Source organism: Pseudophryne corroboree, chromosome 2 (genome assembly GCF_028390025.1).
Source record: "Pseudophryne corroboree isolate aPseCor3 chromosome 2, aPseCor3.hap2, whole genome shotgun sequence".
Classification (NCBI taxonomy): Eukaryota; Metazoa; Chordata; class Amphibia; order Anura; family Myobatrachidae; genus Pseudophryne; species Pseudophryne corroboree.
In genome coordinates, this window is record NC_086445.1 from 872,505,379 (window position 1) to 872,523,054 (window position 17,676).

Sequence of the window (17,676 nt, forward strand, 5' to 3'; positions counted from 1 at the left end):
TATGGTACTATGAACAATATAGGTAACCCTGGGGGGAGCCGCCATATATGTCTGCTCTCAGATCAAAGATACAGGTTGGTCTTGTGCTGCCAGTCTAGTTTGGTACCACGTGGTATTCTTTAGACTATTATGGATTTGCAGCAGCGTGTTAAGGGGTAAAGTGGATGTATATGATTCCCAAAGATACCTATACTGTGATTGCACAGCTGATTTGTTTTCAGGACAAATTTATAAACTTTACGCATACTTGCCTACCTGACCCTCTCCATGAGGGAGAAAATGCTCTGTTCCTGGACTTTCCTGGTAATGTATGATTGCCATCACCTGTGGTGAAACACCTTTCTTATCAATTAACTAGCTCACCACAGGTGATGGCAATCATACATTACCAGGAAAGTGCAGGAACAGAGCATTTTCTCCCTCATGGAGAGGGTCAGGTAGGCAAGTATGACTTTTACGTAGTTTGAACAGTATTTAATACAAATTGAAACAGCTGACACTAAAAGGGTTATTTTGCTATATTTGTCTTTCCCTTCTGTTTGAAGAGATTATTTTTCAATATTGATGGTGCTAAATTATGTCTATAATTAAATAGAGAATCTGCTTTTAGGACCAATTTACTAACCTGACTCAGTTTAAAAACTAACTACAATCCTCTTCATAATTAATTGTATTTGATTGATTTCAATTAACCGCACCTGGTCGCTGTACATATATTTACAAGTTATTGTCTTCTCCCTTTTCTTTTCTCCTATACCCAATTCATGCCTTATTGGCATTTATTGCTATCATTTTTTCTTTCCTTGCACTCTTGCACTTCTGTACCGATGTGCTCTCTCATCCAGTTCCTTTCACCACGGTGGTGGTGATTAATGTTTGTGGAAGCCCCCATTCTGGACAGCAGAAGCACATTTCTGTTTACCAGGAATAAGTACTCACTCATCCAACCGTTTACGGCCATACTCCACAGGAGACGCCTAATCTCGTTAGATCTTGGAAGCAAAGCTCTGGAAGGCCTGGTCAGTACTTGTTTGGGAGACTGCCAAGGAACACCAGGTGCAGTAAACTTGGTTGGAAAGCAGCAGGAACATTCCTCTAATCTACTTTTTCTCCTCTTTCAATAGAAAGAACAGATTTATTATTATATGCTTCATATATGAATGTCCGTATCTTTTCACAAATCTGCTGTGTCTTTAAAATCACTTCTTCATGATTCAATCCACTATCTGTTGGTTATCATTCATTAATTTTTCGTTAACTCGGCAGATTATACACTCCTATCTAATCCGCTGCATTAAAATGCCTATGGTGACACTACCGTCAGTCATTGATACAGAAGGTGGTTCAACACCATCCTAGGCAACAAACCTTTCAATCCAATGGTGCTTAGATTAACTCACGGGATATCATCACAGGAGACTCCAGCTATCCACCTGTTGATAGTGGACATATGTTAAGCTACTCCTGCGATTATATAATACATTTTCATCTTTTGCGGTATTTACTGTTTATTAATTTGAAATTACCTTGGTATTTATATTTGTGTTTGGAATACCTTATCTTGTCTGTCACACTATATTTTAAATGACCCATAATAAAGGTTAAATTTTACTGTCTCATTTTCTCAATAAGAGTGCCCCAGCATAGAGTCTTTCTTTTCCACTCTTGATTTTTTCAATGTAACCCCACTGACTCTGGGAGCACCACCGACGGTGTCATCTACACATTAGTGTTATATTTCCAAGGTCGGTTACGGACATTTTACCTTGTAATAAGGTTTCTCTGACATCCTAGTGGATGCTGGGAACTCCGTAAGGACCATGGGGAATAGCAGGCTCCGAAGGAGACTGGGCACTCTAAGAAAGAATTAGGACTACCTGGTGTGCACTGGCTCTTCCCTCTATGCCCCTCCTCCAGACCTCAGTTAGAATCTGTGCCCGGCTCGAGCTGGATGCACACTAGGGGCTCTCCTGAGCTTCTAGAAAAGAAAGTATATTTAGGTTTTTTATTTTCAGTGAGATCTGCTGGCAACAGACTCACTGCTACGAGGGACTTAGGGGAGAGAAGCGAACCTACCTGCTTGCAGCTAGCTTGGGCTTCTAGGCTACTGGACACCATTAGCTCCAGAGGGATCGAACACAGGCCCAGCCTTGGTCGTCCGGTCCCGGAGCCGCGCCGCCGTCCCCCTTGCAGAGCCAGAAGCAAGAAGAACGTCCAGGAAATCGGCGGCTGATGACTCCGGTCTTCATTAAGGTAGCGCACAGCACTGCAGCTGTGCGCCATTGCTCCCCATGCACACCACACACTCCGGTCACTGATGGGTGCAGGGCGTGGGGGCGCCCTGGGCTGCAATTAGATTACCTTATATTGGCAAAAAACACACATAATATAGTCATTAAGACTATATATGTGTAAAATCCCCTGCCATTATATCCATAAAAAAGCGAGAGAAGTCCGCCGTGAAGGGGGCGTGGCTATCTCCCTCAGCACACTGGCGCCATTTCCTCTCACAGCTCCGCTGGAAGGACGCTCCCCAGGCTCTCCCCTGCAGTTTCCAGGCTCAATAGGGTAAAAAAGAGAGGGGGGGCACTAAATTTAGGCGCAAATACTGTGTATTATAGCTGCTATAGGGTAAATCACTTTGTGTAGTGTAAATCCCTGCATTATATAGTGCTGTGGTGTGTGCTGGCATACTCTCTCTCTGTCTCCCCAAAGGACTTTGTGGGGTCCTGTCCTCAGTCAGAGCATTCCCTGTATGTGTGCGGTGTGTCGGTACGGCTGTGTCGATATGTTTGATGAGGAGGCTTATGTGGAGGCGGAGCAGGTGCCGATAAATGTGATGTCAACCCCTGCGGGGTCGACACCTGAGTGGATGGATATGTGGAAGGAATTACGCGACAGTGTCAACTCCTTACATAAAAGGTTTGATGACATAGCAGATGTGGGACAGCCGGCTTCTCAGCCCGTGCCTGCCCAGGCGTCTCAAAAGCCATCAGGGGCTCAAAAACGCCCGCTACCTCAGATGGCAGACACAGATGTCGACACGGATACTGACTCCAGTGTCGACGACGATGAGACTAGTGTACATTCCAATAGGGCCATCCGTTACATGATTACGGCAATGAAAAATGTGTTGCACATTTCTGACATTAACCCTGGTACCACAAAAAAGGGTATTATGTTTGGGGAGAAAAAGCAACCTGCGGTTTTTCCCCCATCTGATGAGTTGAATGAAGTGTGTGATGAAGCGTGGGCTTCCCCCGATAAGAAACTGGTAATTTCTAAAAAGTTACTAAGGGCGTACCCTTTCCCGCCAGAGGATAGGATACGTTGGGAGACATCCCCTAGGGTGGATAAAGCGCTCACACGCTTGTCAAAGAAGGTGGCACTACCGTCTCCGGATACGGCCGCCCTAAAGGAGCCTGCGGATAGAAAGCAGGAGGCTATCCTGAAGTCTGTATATACACACTCAGGTACTATACTGAGACCTGCTATTGCTTCAGCATGGATGTGCAGTGCTGCAGCTGCGTGGTCAGATTCCCTGTCTGATAACATTGATACCCTTGACAGGGACACTATATTGCTAACTGTAGAGCATATTAAAGATGTAGTCTTATACATGAGAGATGCACAGAGGGATATTTGCCGGCTGGCATCTAGAATAAATGCAATGTCCATTTCTGCCAGGAGAGTATTATGGACTCGGCAGTGGACAGGTGATGCGGATTCTAAAAGGCACATGGAGGTTTTGCCTTACAAGGGTGAGGAATTGTTTGGGGATGGTCTCTCGGACGTCGTTTCCACAGCGACGGCTGGGAAGTCGACATTTTTACCCCAGGTTCCCTTACAGCCAAAGAAAGCACCGTATTATCAGGTACAGTCCTTTCGGCCCCAGAAAGGCAAGCGGGTTAAAGGGGCGTCCTTTCTGCCCAGAGGCAGAGGTAGAGGGAAAAAGCTGCACCATACAGCCAGTTCCCAGGAACAAAAGTCCTCTCCCGCTTCCTCTAAGTCCACTGCATGACACTGGGGCTCCACAGGTGGAGCCAGGTGCGGTGGGGGCCCGTCTCCGGAACTTCAGCGACCAGTGGGTTCGCTCACGGGTGGATCCCTGGATTCTACAAGTGGTATCTCAGGGGTACAAGCTGGAATTCGAGACGTCTCCCCCTCGCCATTTCCTCAAATCAGCCTTGCCAACTACTCCCCCAGACAGGGAGGCGGTGCTGGAGGCGATTCACAAGCTGTACTCCCAGCAGGTGATAACCAAGGTACCCCTCCTTCAACAAGGACGGGGTTACTATTCCACAATGTTTGTGGTACCGAAACCGGACGGTTCGGTGAGACACATTTTAAATTTGAAATCCTTGAACACTTATATAAGAAGGTTCAAGTTCAAAATGGAATCGCTCAGGGCGGTTATTGCAAGCCTGGACGAAGGGGATTACATGGTATCACTGGACATCAAGGATGCTTACCTGCATGTCCCCATTTACCCTCCTCACCAGGAGTACCTCAGATTTGTGGTACATGACTGTCATTATCAATTCCAGACGTTGCTGTTTGGTCTGTCCACGGCACCGAGGGTATTTACCAAGGTAATGGCCGAAATGATGATACTCCTTCGAAAAAAGGGAGTTATAATTATCCCGTACTTGGACGACCTCCTTATAAAGGCGAGGTCCAGGGAACAGTTGTTGATCGGAGTAGCACTAGCTCGGGAAGTGCTACAACAGCACGGCTGGATCCTGAATATTCCAAAGTCGCAGCTGGTTCCTACAACGCGTCTACTGTTCCTGGGGATGGTTCTGGACACAGAACAGAAAAAGGTGTTTCTCCCGGAGGAGAAGGCCAAGGAGTTGTCATCTCTAGTCAGAGACCTCCTAAAACCAAAACAGGTGTCGGTGCACCACTGCACGCGAGTCCTGGCAAAGATGGTAGCTTCTTACGAAGCAATTCCATTCGGAAGGTTCCATGCAAGGATCTTTCAGTGGGATCTGTTGGACAAGTGGTCCGGATCGCATCTTCAGATGCAGCGGCTGATAACCCTGTCTCCAAGGGCCAGGGTGTCGCTGTTGTGGTGGCTGCAGAGTGCTCATCTTCTAGAGGGCCGCAGATTCGGCATACAGGACTGGGTCCTGGTGACCACGGATTCCAGCCTTCGAGGTTGGGGGGCAGTCAGGCAGTCACACAGGGAAGAAACTTCCAAGGACTTTGGTCGAGTCAGGAGACTTCCCTACACATAAATATTCTGGAACTAAGGGCCATTTACAATGCCCTAAGTCAGGCAAGACCCCTGCTTCAACACCAGCCGGTGCTGATCCAGTCAGACAACATCACGGCGGTCGCCCATGTAAACCGACAGGACGGCACAAGAAGCAGGATGGCGATGGCAGAAGCCACAAGGATTCCCAGATGGGCGGAAAATCATGTGTTAGCACTGTCAGCAGTGTTCATTCCGGGAGTGGACAACTGGGAAGCAGACTTCCTCAGCAGGCACGACCTCCACCCGGGAGAGTGGGGACTTCATCCAGAAGTCTTCCAAATGATTGTACACCGTTGGGAAAGGCCACAGGTGGACATGATGGCGTCCCGCCTCAACAAAAAGCTAAAAAGATATTGCGCCAGGTCAAGGGACCCTCAGGCGATAGCTGTGGACGCTCTGGTGACACCGTGGGTGTACCAGTCGGTTTATGTGTTCCCTCCTCTGCCTCTCATACCCAAGGTACTGAGAATAATAAGAAGGAGAGGAGTAAGAACTATACTCGTGGTTCCGGATCAGAGCCGGCCCTAGCCAATTTGATGCCCTAGGCAAAATTTTGTCTGGTGCCCCCTAGCTCCGCCGCTAGTTCTGCATCTGTACCTGCAACGCTCAGGTAGTGGGGCCCACCGGGGGGTTACCCTGTGGGCCAGTTCAACTCTGCACAATGCCACACAGTAATCACCATAATACATATAATTCCACACAGTAAAGGAACCTTACACATATGTCCCACATTAGTAATGCCCATAATACACATAATGCCACACAGTAATGCACCTTACACATATGCCCCACATTAGTAATGCCCATAATACACATATACTGCCACAGATACTGCCACACTTGCTGGTTATACAAAAAGATCATTATCAAACATGTAGAAACTGTCCATTCTCTTCACTATTCAGTGTGTTTGCTGGTGTCTGTTACTCCCGTTAACTGCATGCCCTTTACTTTATACTGTGGGAGCTAAATGCTCTGCCCTCCAGTCTGATGTGTCCAAAAGTCACGCTGCACTGATGTTTCATATAGAAATAGCACAACGCAACTTACTGACCACGTTACAGTGCTAGATGGCAGGGGAATTTTACGGTATGGACTGACTAGGAAATAAAGTGTGGGGAGAACACTGCCCATGTTATGTCCCTGCAGACACCTGGGGTTTGCACAGGGATAAGGGACACACACAGGATGGCAGGGTCCCCCTCCCCCATGTGCACAAGCAGTATAGGTGATGTCAGGTTTCTGTGAAGCAGTCTTCCAAAATACACGTGTTATCATAAGAAGCCATCCAGTAATAACCTTATATAGTCAGTAAAAATGTCACAGGTCCAGGAATTGTATTTACTGGGCTTCTGCTGTCTGTCTGAGGTCTCACAAGTCAGGGGCATTCAAGCATGTCAGAGGAAGTTTAAGGCACAGTGTGCATTTTTTTGACAAATGTAAACAGCAGTGTATACAAGTACTGATTGAATACATTTGGAAAGTAACAGTTAGTTTGCGGACTGTCCCTCTCAGCATGAGATACTGCAGGGACATGCTTGGATGCCCCTAGACATGCTTGAATGCCCTAGGCAAATGCCTAGCCTGCCTATAGCTAAGGCCGGCTCTGTTCCGGATTGGCCAAGAAGAGCTTGGTACCCAGAACTTCAAGAAATGATCACAGAGGACCCATGGCCTCTGCCGCTCAGACAGGATCTGCTGCAGCAGGGGCCCTGTCTGTTCCAAGACTTACCGCGGCTGCGTTTGACGGCATGGCGGTTGAACACCGGATCCTAAAAGAAAAGGGCATTCCGGAGGAAGTCATTCCTACGCTGATTAAAGCTAGGAAAGATGTGACCGCAAAACATTATCACCGCATATGGCGAAAATATGTTGCTTGGTGTGAGGCCAGGAAGGCCCCAACGGAGGAATTTCAGCTCGGTCGATTTCTGCACTTCCTACAGTCAGGAGTGACTATGGGCCTAAAATTGGGTTCCATTAAGGTCCAGATTTCGACTCTGTCGATTTTCTTCCAAAAAGAACTGGCTTCACTGCCTGAAGTTCAGACTTTTGTTAAAGGAGTGCTGCATATTCAGCCCCCTTTTGTGCGTCCAGTGGCAACGTGGGATCTCAACGTGGTGTTGGATTTCCTAAAGTCGCATTGGTTTGAGCCACTTAAAACCGTGGAGCTAAAATACCTTACGTGGAAAGTGGTCATGCTGTTGGCCTTGGCGTCGGCCAGGCGTGTATCAGAATTGGCGGCTTTGTCATGTAAAAGCCCTTATCTGATTTTTCATATGGATAGGGCGGAATTGAGGACTCGTTCCCAATTCCTTCCTAAGGTGGTTTCAGCTTTTCATGTGAACCAACCTATTGTGGTGCCTGCGGCTACTCGGGACTTGGAGGATTCCAAGTTACTGGACGTAGTCAGGGCCCTGAAAATATATGTTTCCAGGACGGCTGGATTCAGGAAAACTGACTCGCTATTTATCTTGTATGCACCCAACAAGCTGGGTGCTTCTGCTTCTAAGCAGACTATTGCTCGCTGGATCTGTAGCACGATTCAACTTGCACATTCTGCGGCTGGACTGCCGCATCCTAAATCTGTAAAAGCCCATTCCACGAGGAAAGTGGGCTCTTCTTGGGCGGCTGCCTGTGGGGTCTCGGCTTTACAACTTTGCCGAGCTGCTACTTGGTCGGGTTCAAACACATTTGCAAAATTCTACAAGTTTGATACCCTGACTGAGGAGGACCTTGAGTTTGCTCATTCGGTGCTGCAGAGTCATCCGCACTCTCCCGCCCGTTTGGGAGCTTTGGTATAATCCCCATGGTCCTTACGGAGTTCCCAGCATCCACTAGGACGTCAGAGAAAATAAGAATTTACTCACCGGTAATTCTATTTCTCATAGTCCGTAGTGGATGCTGGGCGCCCATCCCAAGTGCGGATTGTCTGCAATACTTGTATATAGTTATTGCTTAACTAATGGGATATAGTTATGAGCCATCTGTTCGTGAGGCTCAGTTGTTATTCATACTGTTAACTGGATATAGTATCACGAGTTGTACGGTGTGATTGGTGTGGCTGGTATGAGTCTTACCCGGGATTCCAAATCCCTTCCTTATTGTGTCAGCTCTTCCGGGCACAGTTTCCCTAACTGAGGTCTGGAGGAGGGGCATAGAAGGAGGAGCCAGTGCACACCAGGTAGTCCTAATTCTTTCTTAGAGTGCCCAGTCTCCTTCGGAGCCCGCTATTCCCCATGGTCCTTACGGAGTTCCCAGCATCCACTACGGACTACGAGAATTAGAATTACCGGTGAGTAAATTCTTATTTTTGTCTGCTATTTTTTACTAGTGCGGAACACCTCTCTTTTTCTTTTGCATTAAGCCACACCAACTGCCAGTGAGTCCCGAACAGCAATATCTGGCAGTGTTTGTGGTGGCAGTTGGTGCGGCTCCGCTATTTAAACTTTGGACTGCGCTGCAACTGCCACTGGTGAGGAGATATTTATCTCCATCTCCAGAGAACATAAATATCACATTTTCCAGCTTTTATGATATAACTATATTTTATTAAATATCCCCCATGGTCCTATGACTTGGGTGTTAGCCGGAAGGACATATATCTCTGCTTGCTTTGTGTTACTTACTGATGGCTCTGCCCTTTGCATAAATTGCCCATCTCCTCCTGTGTCATTGCTTCTCTGTCTCACCATACTGTAATTCAGGTTTATGGGTTACATAAATGCGATTTGCTAATTGGCGACATCCAGGGCCGGACTGGGACCAAAAATAGGCCCTGGCATTTTTGAAGCACACAGTTCCACCTCGTGTCAGCTTCTGACTCCTCCCCTTACTATTCCCGACTCCTCCTACTTCTTAGTCTATGCTCTTACAAATATAAATTAATATTATAACAACATACAAGTGTACATCAGTCTGTATTAAAATACACACAACCATTGGTTGAAGCGGAAATGTTGAAGTGGGGGTATGGAAAAATAAAGGTTGTAACTAAGCGCACGCGCTCCAGAAAAGGGGCATGGACACGCACTTGCCCCATTCACTAGCATGAGAGCGTCTGTGTGCACTCCCGGCGGGGCTAAGCGGCGACCAATCAGACAGAGAGTGTCACATAGAGGTACTGGGTGTGGCCAAATAAAATGGGACGTGATACACAGACATATGCCCCCAATAGTGCAGTGCCAGATCCACAATTGCCCCCACAGTGCCAGGTATACAAATGCCCTCACAGTGCCAGGTATACAAATGCCCCCACAGTGACAAATGCCCCCACAGTGCCAGGTATACAAATGCCCCACAGTGCCAGGTATACAAATGCCCCCACAGTGCCAGATCCACAAATGCCCCCACAGTGCCAGATCCACAAATGCCCCCACAGAGCCAGATCCACAAATGCCCACAGTGCCAGGTATACAAATGCCCCCACAATGCTACCCAATTGCCCCCACAGTGCCAGGTATACAAATGCCCTCACAGTGCCAGGTAAAAAAATTGCCCCCACAGTGCCAGGTAAACAATTGCCCCCACAGTGCCAGGTATACAAATGCCCCACAGTGCCAGGTATACAAATGCCCCCACAGTGCCAGCCAATTGCCCCCACAGTGCCAGGTATACAAATGCCCCCACAGTGCCAGGTAAACAATTGCCCCCACAGTGCCAGGTATACAAATGCCCCCACAGTGCCAGGTATACAAATGCCCCCACAGTGCCAGGTAAACAATTGCCCCCACAGTGCCAGCCAATTGCCCTCACAGTGCCAGGTATACAAATGCCCCCACAGTGCCAGGTAAACAATTGCCCCCACAGTGCCAGCCAATTGCCCCCACACCAGTGCTGCAGCTGCTTACCGCTGCTGCTGCTGCTGCTCCTCCGGCTGGGATGTGACTGAGGCTGTCATGAGCTGAGAGCACGCCAGCGTGGCTATGTCTGTCGGCGTGTAGCGGACTTCAAACCAGACGCCGGTTCGTGAGCCAATCAGAGCTCGAGGACCGGCAGCGGTTGCTCCTGATTGGCTGCCGGTCCGCGAGCTCTGATTGGCTCACGAACCGGCGGCTAGTTTGAAGTCCACTATACGCAGCCAGACATAGCCGGGCTGGCGCTCTCCTCCCCTGACAGCTAAGACACGCTGCCGCCGGACTGAGCGGCAGCGTGTCTCAGTGAGCGCTGGACCGGCCCACGTGGCCATCGGCCCTTCTGGCATTTGCCAGAAGTGCCAGATGGCCAGTCCGGCCCTAGCGACATCCATGGATTGGGAACAGCTATCGTACTTTAGTAAAGCAATAGCTGAGGCTCCTGAATGTCTGTTGAAAGTGGGAGGGGTAGAACCAAGTGGGAGGAGTAATGAGTAGAAAGGGGGAGGAGTTAGTATTAATTCTTTAACCGCCCCCTTAAAAGTAAAGTCTAGATCAGCTACTGTCGTGGACGGACACCTACGAGTGGGAATAGCACAGCTGTCGGCATTCTCGGCGGTCGGTATCCCAACATCGGTATTTTGACCATCGGGATCCCAACCGCCAGGATTTTAACTGCATCCGGCTGCTAGACTAATGTTCTGTTGCTAAATTGTGTCAGTCACTGCATTTGATGCACATGGACCACATTTACAGTTAGTGGTAAATCCAGCAAGAAATCCTGGTGAAATTTTGCATCGTTTAAAAATCATGTTGAGGTGCAGGGGAGGGGGAGCAATTTACAATGTAGCGCGCAATTTACATTTACATGGGGACGCAACCTAGCTGAACTCTAAACATGGTTTATTCCAGTGCATATGTGAACCCTTTTTTTCCCAACTCTATTTGAGGCCATGTATCATACTTGCTGAGTTATGGGAATTGCATTTGGGAGACAAGTGCAATAAACCATGGTGAACCTGGAACACTCTGGAAGAGTAGGTAAATCCCTCAATCTAGTAGGATTTTATTCACAATCTTGATTTTTACACTGAAACCCATCCACAATGCTGCCTAGACCTATGTTTCCCCTATAGTATGTGTTCCAGGTATGTATCAACCCGTGCTCTTTGACCTACTGATGTTTTATAACAATTAACACTTCATTCCCCAATCCCGACTGCAAACCTACTTGCATCCTTGTCATTCAATTTCACATTTTATAATGATATCCCCCCAACCATCAGAGTGTAAAATTGTCCCTGAAAACCCATCTTGCCTAACAAATTACCTCTCTTTGGTTTTATTTCCATATTACACCATATTCTGACATATTCCAAAGCCAATATTTGTATGTCAGGTTTACTCAGCACTCGTGGGCAAATGTAAACCTTATATTCATATATGGCCTGTTTTAGGAGTGTTGCATGTCTCAGTTATCATACATACATCTAGATTTCTACTGAGCCAAAGGTGCAAGGGCCTAATTCAGCATGGATCGCTATCCAGAGAAACCGCAAATTGAGTGACTATTGAACGAATGCGCATGCATACTGTTCACATTGCACACATGCCAGGGGGGTAACAGCGACAGAAATTGTGCACAGATCGTAATCGCAATGTATCCGCTGTTTAACTAACAGGAAGCCGGCATTTCTGGGTGGAAAACTGCTGTTTTCTGGGTGTGTCTGAAAAAACGCAGGCATGCCCAGGCATTTTTGGGGAGGGTCCCTGACGTCATTGCTGACCACTTCCAGCCCATTTCAGTTGCAGATTCGATGTTTCGGGAATTGCGTATGCATCTGTGAGTGGATAGTGATCTGCGAGGCATTCACAAACTTGCATGGGGCGTCTTTTCTTCCTGTCAGAAATCTGCAATTTCTTAGAATAACAATCCATGCTGTATTAGGCCCCAAGTACTGTAGTCAGTGCTGTTTCTAGAAGGGAGCGAGCTATGCTCTCTTATCCCTTCCATAGTACTCTGCACAGTGGATGGAGTTTCGTGGAATGACATGGTTGGGTTGTGACATCAAAATGCAACCGCATCATTCCATGAAACTCCGCCCCCCAAGTGGAGTACTATGGGTGGGAGGAGGGGGAAGATGACAGCAGTGCTGGCAGACTGGCGCCTGCCTCCGTGTACGCACCCTTGGCAATGAGCATGACAGCCAGCACATGAAACCCCTGGCAATGAGCATGACACCCAGCGCATGAAACCCCTCAGGGTGTGGAGTTTTCGTGGAAAGACGTGGTTGTGTTGTGACATCACAATGCAACTGCGTCATTCCATGAAACTCCGTCCCCAGAGCAGAGTACAGTGGTTGGGAGGAGGAGGAGCAGGATAGTAGCGCCGGCAGGCTGGTGCCCTCCAGCGTGTACACACCCTTGGCAATGAGCATAACACAGCGCATGAAACCCCTGGTAAGGATCTTGACACGCAGTACATGAAACCCCTGGCAATGAGCATGACACCCAGCGCATGAAACCCCTGGCAATGATCATGACACCCAGTGCATGAAACCCCTTGCAACAAGCATGACACCTAGCGCATGAAGCATGCTGAGCTCTAAACAAATTGGCAGCATGACCCGTCTCCCCTCTGATGGACCCTCCAACACACAGCCTTGATGGGACCTGCTGTCTTACTGCTGCTTCTTCCTGATCATGATGTGGATGCAACAGGAGGAGAAACAGATGAGATCTCCAACAGGTAAATTGTTATGATTTAGAACCCTGAGGGTTCATGTGGGCATTATACAAATGTGCAGCAGTACATACTGCTGGACATTTTGTGTGTTTTGATCAGAGATGTGTGGATAAGGTAGGCATGGGAGGTAGTGCCTCACCTGTCATACGCTAGTATACTCCAGAACTTTGGCTATAAAAATGCAGCAGCAAGAGAAGACACAGGGATGCAGGTAGGAGACTCAATGGACACTGTAGCTCAGTGTAGTGAGGGGAGAGTTACAGTGAGTAAGTGGTGAGACAGGCTCCCAGCATTTACACCCATCCCCATGTGTGCCTCCCCAGCCATTCACCTTAGCGCACGTCACTGGGGGCTAGCAATACTTGTACTTCTGTGTGCGATTAACTCGCAAATCTGGGTAAAAAAGGCATGCCATGCCTCCTGCCATGTATAATTGGTAGATGCTAGATCCAAGTGGCCTAAAAGACCTATGACGTCAGGGGAAGGTGCCATGTCACCAGGGTGAGGAGCTAGGCCAGCGGGGATATTTACTCTACTATCCATGCCACCAACTACTACCTATAGCAACCCGGTGGCGAGCTAAGCGAACAACTGAGCCTGAAGCGTGGAGAGTGACGCAAGCCCGCAAGGGTGCATTTCGGGTACCCTGTTCGGCCGTGGCTCCTCCCCCTGGTGATGTGGCTCTGCCCCCTGGCGATGTCAGTGGTCCCTTACCCAACTTAGATTAAGAACCAACCATGTATAATTATGCATAATCTGCAACTTTATACACATTTTATAAGAATTCCTTTAGGACAAAAGAACTAATCTTGTGTCCCTTGTATGCTGTGAGCGAATCTGTATGTGGCTACAATGCAAATAAAATGCAAAAGTAAGTATAAAGTACCTGTGGCAGAGCGTATAAGTCACGCCAAGCCTTTAGTACCATATGGCGCAAAGGGCTACAGGTAGGTGAATGAGGACACAAATGCAGCTTCACCCCTGGCTATTCTACAGCAGTTCTGTACATATTCGGGATCCAGTTACAATACCAGCATTCGGGATGCCGGCAGTCAGAATACCAACGTTGCAATCCCGACACAGGTCAGGAGACTGACACTGGGATCCCGACATCAAGCACAATGCCAGCGCCAGAATCCTGACTGCCAGCATCCCGATCATAAGTATGCCGGGGAGGGTTAGGATTAGGCATGGGGAGGTTACAGTTAGGCTACAGGGAGGGTTAGTTGGGGGGGAGGTTACAGTTAGGCTACAGGGAGGGTTAGTTGGGGGGAGGTTAGGGTTGGGCTACAGGGAGGGTTAGTTGGGGGGAGGTTAGAGTTAGGCTACAGGGAGGGTTAGTTGGGGGGGAGGTTAGAGTTAGGCTACAGGGAGGGTTAGTTGGGGGAGGTTAGAGTTAGGCTACAGGGAGGGTTAGTTGGGGGGAGGTTAGTGTTAGGCTACAGGGAGGGTTAGTTGGGGGAGGTTAGAGTTAGGCTACAGGGAGGGTTAGTTTGGGGGAGGTTAGTGTTAGGCTACAGGGAGGGTTAGTTGGGGGGGAGGTTAGAGTTAGGCTACAGGGAGGGTTAGTTGGGGGAGGTTAGAGTTAGGCTACAGGGAGGGTTATTTGGGGGGAGGTTAGGGTTAGGCTACAGGGAGGGTTAGTTGGGGGAGGTTAGGGTTAGGCTACAGGGAGGGTTAGTTGGGGGAGGTTAGGGTTAGGCTACAGGGAGGGTTAGTTGGGGGAGGTTAGAGTTAGGCTACAGGGAGGGTTAGTTGGGGGGAGGTTAGGGTTAGGCTACAGGGAGGGTTAGTTGGGGGGGAGGCTAGAGTTAGGCTACAGGGAGGGATGGTTAGGGTTAAGCATTAAAAAGGGAGGGTTAGGGTTATGCACTGAGGGCAGTGGTTTAGGGTTAAGCTGCGGGTAGGGAGGGCTAGCATTGGGGGGGGGGGGGGGTAGGGTTATAGTACTTACCTAACAGGTGTCAGGATTCTGTGCGTCGGGGTGTCGCTGTCGGTATTCTGACTGCCGGCATCCCATGCGCAGGGATTTCAGTACCATCCCACATACATATTCATGTGAGGATATAACAATTGAAGGAGTAAGGAGCAACCCAAACAGAAAAGTATTTCAAAGAGTGACAGCCCTTTGCCAGGTCCTGTATTTAAATGTTCAGCTACCAATCACAATTGGCTTTCATAAATACCAGGGATCATCAGTTCATTTATTAGAATTAATGAATTATAATGAAAACATGTTAATATATTATTATATATTAATGTATTATAATAATAATAATAATAATAATAATACCAAATATACATATATAGGGGGTAATTCCGAGTTGATCGCAGCATCAAATTGGTTAGCAGTTGGGTAAAACCATGTGCACTGCAGGGGGGACAGATATAACATTTGCAGAGACAGAATGTACTGGGGTCTATCCCTTATAGCCAGTGTAATGTCGGTGGGTGTTTGGTACACGTGTGTCGGCATATCTGAGGCTAAGTACTCTGCCACAAACGGCTGTGGGAATAACTTTGTCGGCACCGCAGACTCCTAATGGTACTTGGTACATGTGAATAAGTGTCAACATGTCAGTAGAGAAAACTATATGGGAGACACAGACGTGTTGCGGTGACCCTGTCGGCACCAACAATATCTGACTGGGTAAAAATTGGCATGATAATGTGATGCATATCAGAAAGGGCTATACCTATATGTATATGTATGTATAGTAAGGTTGCATAGGTCTGTGGCACGAACACAGACGTAGTAATATTTATGGAGGGTGTCATATTCATAGAATAGATTTCCCTCAGACCCCTCAGGATCGCAAAAATTTTATTTTGCCCAGTTATTATTCCCGGAGATCGACACGAATACTGTTTCTTATGTCGCCCATAATGTTTCCTGACTAGATCCACAAAATCAGCGTTCAGTACACATAAAGAACGTATTAACGTCACTAGGGCCCTGCAGTTCCTGTCAAAAGGGATATTTATATATGAGTTATATATATAGATATTTGTATGTATAGGTGTATTTAAAGGTATATATATGTATATATATATATATATATATATATAAAATTTATAATGAATGCTGAGGTAAAGTTATTCCTTCTCATGTGCTGAGCGGCCGTGACAAGATGTTTTCAAATCCTCAAGAGGATTCCAAGTGTTTATTCTTTTCCCGCCGTGGATAGAATAAAGTGAGAGTCACCCCCTGTTCTGCACGGCGCCCTGTCACAAAGGATCGTATGCAGGAAGATATGTGATACTCTAATTATGTGTCCGCATGTACGTTGATTATACTTGCATTACGTGCGCATGGGGGAGTAGTTGTATGCGGGAACTCCTTAAGTTGGGTCATATCTATAACATTGCAGCAGACTGCCATGTGACCACAAGGGATATAGGACTCTTGAGTTTGCGGGCCAATTCCATGGCGGTCTCGACTAGGAGGGAGTTGTGGATTCATCAATGGAATGCTGAGGCTGACTCCGAGAAGAACTGAAGTCTCTTCCCTATGAAGGTGAAACCTGGTTTGGGGATGGCCTTGTTAAATTGATCTCGGCAGATACCACTGGTAAGTCTACCTTCTTGCCCTATGTTCCCTCGCAACGGTTGGTGATGTATTATTGTAGGATGCAGTCATTTCGACTGAATAGATACGGATTTCCTTTTCTTTGCAGGTAGAGGAAGGTGAAAAGGTAAGAGGTCAGCAATCTTTTCAAGTTCGCAGAAGCAGAAATCATCCTCTGTTTCTGCCACATCCACCGCATGACGCTGGGTCTATCTTGCGGGAGCCCACACCGGTGGACTCTTCAGTCAGTCCTGGAACGGACATGGGCCCTCATTCTGAGTTGTTCGCTCGCTAGCTGCTTTTAGCAGCATTGCACACGCTAAGCCGTCGCCCTCTGGGAGTGTATCTTAGCATAGCAGAATTGCGAACGAAAGATTAGCAGAATTGCGAATATAAATTTCTTAGCAGTTTCTAAGTAGCTCCAGACTTACTCAGCCATTGCGATCAGTTCAGTCAGTTTCGTTCCTGGTTTGACGTCACAAACACACCCAGCGTTCGCCCAGACACTCCCCCGTTTCTTCAGACACTCCCGCGTTTTTCCCAGAAACGCCAGCGTTTTTTCGCACACGCCCAGAAAACGGCCAGTTTCCACCCAGAAACACCCACTTCCTGTCAATCACAGTACGATCACCAGAACGATGAAAAATCCTCGTTATGCCATGAGTAAAATACCTAACTTTTGTGTAAAATATCTAAGCGCATGCGCTCTGCGAACCTTGCGCATGCGCAGTAAGTGACTAATCGCAATATAGCGAAAATCGGCAACGAGCGAACAACTCGGAATGGCCACCATGGACCAGTGAGTTTAAGAATAGAGTACCAAGGGGGACATGCTGCAGTTTCCAGACGTTTCCCCTCACCGATTTTTCAAATAGACCTGACCGACTCTCCTCTGGACGGGGAGGTAGTATGCAACGCCATACAAGAGTTGTGTCAGGATCAGGTCATTGTCCTGCTGTACCAGTCACAAAAAAAAAAGAAAAGAAGAAGCTGTTATTCAAGCTTTTTCGTGCTCCCGAGGCCGGACGGCTCGGTCAGAACAATCCTATATCTAAAATCCCAAACATTTCTACTTAAGAAGTTGAACTACAAGCTGGAATCTCTCAGGGCAAGGATCTCCAATCTGAAAAAGGAGAAAGGGGGTCTAATTATGGTTTCTTCCGCATTAGGCTTATCTGGGTTTGCTATTCAGGATTGTCATTACCAATTCACCGGAGTGATGGCGGTATGATGGTTTTCCTTCGATAGTAAA

At 47.7% G+C, this 17,676-nt stretch overlaps 1 protein-coding gene and 1 pseudogene across 4 annotated transcripts in view; one reads left to right on the forward strand and one right to left on the reverse strand.

The window, feature by feature from the left end:
* Nucleotides 1-17,676, reverse strand: part of LOC135049921 (podocalyxin-like) — a 179,964-nt gene that overhangs the window by 108,392 nt on the left and 53,896 nt on the right. For 3 of the 4 annotated variants that reach the window (XR_010241511.1, XM_063955935.1, XM_063955934.1), the window contains exon 4: nucleotides 1,369-1,433. The exons of the other annotated variant lie outside the window; for it this stretch is intronic. The gene's annotated coding sequence lies outside the window, so the exon portion shown is untranslated. The remainder of the gene's footprint in view (nucleotides 1-1,368; nucleotides 1,434-17,676) is intronic. 4 annotated transcript variants of the gene reach the window in all.
* Nucleotides 950-1,068, forward strand: LOC135052158 (5S ribosomal RNA; annotated as a pseudogene).